The sequence below is a fragment of the Gavialis gangeticus genome, unplaced genomic scaffold (genome assembly GCF_001723915.1).
Source record: "Gavialis gangeticus isolate Ggan-Ray unplaced genomic scaffold, GavGan_comp1, whole genome shotgun sequence".
Classification (NCBI taxonomy): Eukaryota; Metazoa; Chordata; order Crocodylia; family Gavialidae; genus Gavialis; species Gavialis gangeticus.
In genome coordinates this window covers 32,332,253-32,337,373 of record NW_017729026.1, presented here as the reverse complement: position 1 = coordinate 32,337,373, position 5,121 = coordinate 32,332,253, and the positions used below count along the sequence as shown (strand labels likewise).

Here is a 5,121-nt window from a genome sequence, read left to right as displayed (position 1 = left end):
GCTCGCCCCCCGGGCGCAGCGAGACCGCGCTCGCGTCCAGCAGCCGCCGGGCGCCACGGACCTGGCTCGGGTGGGAGACCGGGGCAAGCCCCGGCACTGCTTTTCCCCGCTTAACACCTCCCCCCCGGAGGGTGACCAGCTGCGTAGAGACTATGGTGCTCGCTTTCGCCTTCGCCTTCACTGGACAACCGGGGGGTTGTTGCTTCCCAGGGAAAGAAATAAAGTGGTCACGCGAAAGTTTGCGCAGTTTCATCGGGGGGACGGGGGGCGGGAAACTAGCCTAGGCAAACTAAAAAAACCCTCCCGAGTAGGGGCTGGATGCACATTCCGGGCTGTTACATTTGCCCTTTTGCTTTGTTTTGTTTCCCCAGGTCTTTCCCTTGAAGCCGCCTGGAGGGACGGTTTGCCAAAGGTAAGACACGTTTTCACCAGAGGTAAACCTTCAAGGCCGCGTTGTGCGCGGCGATGTGGGTGTTTGTCAGGCGGGCCAAGGGCCCGGCGCGGGAGACCTGCCCCGGGGGCCGCGATCCCGGCCCAGGGCTGGGCGCACGGGCTCAGGCAGAGCTGCAGCACCCGGGGGCTTTGCTGGCCTTGCACCCTGGGATGCTCAGCGGCGCTCGAAGAACTCTTCCTGTCTAGGGAGGATATGCTTTCCCAACCCTCCCCCCAACTCCAGAAGAAGTGGTAGACTAGGAGATGCGGGATCTTGTTTTTGCACACATGTAAAGGAACATGCCCAGCTCCCACGCCTCGAGCTTGCCTATAAATTTAGCTTTGCTGTAATCCGGGGGGAAAAAAATAATAAACCTGCTTGTACATTCAGAGCCACCCTCACTGCTGCTAGTAGCTTTCTAAAACGGTTGTGCATTTCTGTGTAGCATGGATCTTGTCTGAACTGGAAGCGAAGTAGAAATAAAGATGAGTCTTTTTGAAAATAAACAGCAAGAGAATCCTTCCTTGGATTATGCATCAGGGTTTGGTGTTTTTTTTTTCTGCTTTCCATGGGTTTAGTTAAGTGAAAGCAAGAGTTTTTTTAAGGTGAGGAGGGTTAGGCGAGGCAACTGCAACGCTGACATAAGCAAAACTGAGTGCTCCCATATGTAACGCAAAGCAAGTTCAAATGAGCTCTCCAACATCCTTCTGCCTCTTCATTTTTTATCTGTTGAGGAAGATAATGTTCCTTTATTTGTCTGCCCTGCTTTTTTCTGCCTCCTGTCTAGCAAAGGAAAACAGGAGGACACAATGCTGCTTATTCTCCTAGCCTGGTCGCTTAATTAGAAAGAGAAATGTCTATGGTATGTTTAGTTCCGAGGGAATTCAACTCCCCCCGCCTTTTTTTTCTTTTTAAATGAGTCTCTGCCAGTAACAAGTGCGTTGATATGCTGATCTGAAGGACTTGGGCATAATGCCAGCTCAGGCTATTTAAACGAGGTGGTTAATAGTATCTACCCCATCCTTATCACACAGTAGCTGCCTTTAATAAACTGAATGTCTTTCCTAGTAATAATCGGGACTGACAAATTAACTCAAATCTTAACACTTGTCAAGTGAATTTATGTTTTGCCTTGCGATGATAAATATTAAAACTTAATTCCAACACAATGATCAGAGCTTGTAAAATACATAAATAATTTTGACAAGATTTTCTGGCATGACCAAATTGAGTTAATTAAAACAGTTCCATGAGGATTATGTCATGTTTCACATGCGTTTAGTGCTAAATATTTCTATTGTCCTAAATTTCTACTTTTATATTTTTGTTTGGGACTCGGAATCCCACCAACTCATACTTACACAACCCTGTACAAAAAGAGCACATTACTTGTAAAAAAGTAGTTAAGCAGGTGTAACATGCATGCCAAATGTAACAAATTCTGTAACTCTTGTAAATTGTGCTGGGAGGAAATGATCAGGAATGTGTCTGGTTTCTTTTTTGTTTTGATTCGGGTTTTTTAAGGGTTTATTATTCTTATCAGTCAGCTACTATATAACAGCAGAAGACTGTAAATTCTCTAAAATCATACTTAATTTACTTTTAGAAAGCAATTAATATTAGAGGAATTATTATCCAGGGGGATATATATTTCTCTCTGCCAGATCCTAAGCAACAATACGCTTTCCTTTTTTGGGAGGTTTGTGGGTTTTTTGTTCTGTTTGTTTAAATTAAAGCAAATCTTCTAGGTTCTTAGTTTTTGATTGTTTCTATTCTCATGTAATTTTTCCTCACAGAATTAAAAGATAGCATTAAAATACAATGCTAAAATGTAAGGAAAAAGAAACATTACCTTAGGGTATGAAATTTTATTAAGAGGGTTACTACAGAAGATTCTCATTAATTTTCATTTTTGCTGATTCCCAGGCCTACTAAATCTTGCCAAAAGTCCTGTCCTTTAACCACTTTTTCAGTTGAATAGTCATTCTATATAAATCATATAAATAAAAAGTTACAGGATCACCCATGTTCTTAGCAAACTCTTTATAATACAGTATTGTACAGTAAGATCTCACTTTTTTAAGTTTTATTCCTTAAATAAAATATACTACTGTATACACTATAGTGCTTTTTTGTTATGTTTGCAAATATTCAGAGTATAAACTATATTTTAAAAACTAAACGTAGGCTTCTCTGGTAAATAGATTATATTTCATGTTTCTGCAATTGCAAAATGAACAGCACTTGTTAGCAGACTGATGCAAATCAACAAGGTTCTAAAGTATGCCTTAAAGATGGCAGTAGCCAAGTATTAAAATTCACTGATTACTTCTCTGAAAATTGTACATAAATAAAACACCCTACAATATTTCTCCAGTTTTATAGTATGCTGATCATGTAGTAACCAGAACACCAGATAAATGTAATATTAACTTTTTAAAAAGTAGAATACAAAACCTGAAGTACTACTATGAAGTGGTTGGAGGGCAGAAGATAGTACAAAGAAAAGTAATAGACACATGGACACAGACACACACACACACATTATATGTTAGATTATACTGATTTCAGTGAATACGTTTTATATATTAGTGTTAGAGATCTGTACATCTCAGGCATTAAATCCAGGAGTTCAATGATTTTAACCTATACATAGGAAAATATCTGATGTGTAGGCATGACATTTCCAGCTGATACTTTGGAGAGTATGATAATTGGTTCCTGTTTCTTAATATTACCATAGTGCTTTACTAGCTTTAAGATACTTAGGTAAATAGTGTTTATTGGTATTTGTTTTTGCTGTCAAGAAATGAACTAGTATAATCTATTTTTCCCTCCTCCCTGATACTACTCACTTTGAATCTAGCAGATATTTCATTTTCAGAGTTAGCATAATTTTCCATTTTTCCTTTTGTTTTAAACACCAGACAAATGTTTGTTCGATTGTACAGTTATTTTTTCAGTGCAGGAGATGTATGCTTATATGTGAAACAGCAGAAGTGCTACTATTTAAGATTTTTTGCTGATATTCATCATTCTTATTAAAGGCACTCTTACAAGATATTTTTACTGAAATAGTGTGTCATGTTAGACTCTATGTTCAATTTATGCTCATAATAATATTGTAACCTGATAAAGTTTTACCTTAAAGACCAAAAGCCTTTAAGATCCATTTCTACGGCATCATGTATAAAGCAAACATGCACATGATTAATTTTGATGTACAAGGATGTATGAACATATATGTCTAAACTGACTCAGGTTATTACTGTTTTTCCATGGGTTATGTTTTTCTGTTTGTTAACCTTCTTTGAGTCCATCACTTAGTACCAGATCTTACTATCACTAACAAACAGAGAATCACTACTGTGAGGAGCTTCACTGAAATAATTGGGACTATTTTCCAAAAGAAGCAGAAACACTCTTAGCTGAATGATTGACCTGTGTATTTTAAGATCAATCTTGCGATATTTCTGTAGACTGCCTGGCACACCTGTGGATGCTATAAAATAATAAATAATAAACCGTGATGGATGATGTACTTAAGTTTGTATCTTTGATTAAAGAGAATGCCTATAAGGCTACATAAAGCAAAGAGGGCAACATGAAAGAAGCTTCTAGTTAGGACAAGATGTGCTTTTACTGTTATAGAAACATTGTTTCTAGGTAGAGCACATATTTAACTGACTGTACCTTCTGTAAAGCTGTCAGGCCAGAACCTCAGCTGGTGTAATTGGCACAGCCCCACTGAAACCAGTGGAGATACACTGACTTACACCAGATGATTTTAGTGTCCTTTTTGGCTTTAATGATTTTCCTTTAATCTTCTTGCCACTTAAAGTTTTACTATGATCTACCCACATTCCAGAAGCATGCAACAAAAATGGGATAACGTTTTCCTTATTTCCCTCCCCCATGTAGTCTGTAGTGACTTTTCTTTTATACTAACATGTATGTCTTATTAATTATATATGTTGTAATCCCTCTTGGAGCCCTTAAATGTATTTGCCCTTCTTAAAATCAGACATTTTTAATCACACCTGAATAGGACTGTCATTACATTTAGAAACATTCCAGTCTTGCCTCCCTTACCAGATGTAGGTGTGTTATAAATAGCTTCCTGATGATACTAAGGTTGTGATTAAAGGTTCCAAAATACTGTTGCTGGCAACCCTCTTATTAACAGCTTGTTTGATGTGAAGGAGTTTAGAAAGGTTTCCCCCTACATCATCTTCCTCAAAAATGATATTGCCATGACTATGAAATATCATGAAACTTCTTTTAACCAGACTGCCACATCAATAGTAATGCATTAAAATTTAGAGTTTGTACATTTTCTGCATTAAAAGAGAAAGCACTATTTGCCCAGTGGAGCTGAGAATAATTGATTCTCTTTATTGTTCAGTTGACTAATGATCATTTGAGAGGACAGCATTACTAAACTGAATCTTGACAAACACAGGAGCACTGTGTTACAGTTTTCTTTCATAAAGTTTTCTTTCATATTAAAAGAATAGTGCAATTTGAAGGCTTTTTGTCCAAATATTTTCAATAATTCTGTAACAAAAGTTGTTTTTCTTAACACAGTCAAATATCAGTAGATGGAGTAGATGGCATCTTTAGACAGCTGTAGGTATGATTTTGGGGGACTGGGAGGAGACATTTGAGGATGTGTGTGTGCACATGCA

At 38.3% G+C, this 5,121-nt stretch overlaps 1 protein-coding gene across 2 annotated transcripts in view; it reads left to right on the top strand.

Moving 5' to 3' along the window:
- Positions 1-208: 208 nt before the first annotated feature.
- The window catches only part of PRDM1 (PR/SET domain 1), a 143,402-nt gene continuing 138,489 nt past the window's right edge, over positions 209-5,121 (top strand). The window contains exon 1 of one of the 2 annotated variants that reach the window (XM_019520155.1): positions 209-412. The gene's annotated coding sequence lies outside the window, so the exon portion shown is untranslated. The remainder of the gene's footprint in view (positions 413-5,121) is intronic. The other variant, XM_019520150.1, reaches the window with a different exon arrangement.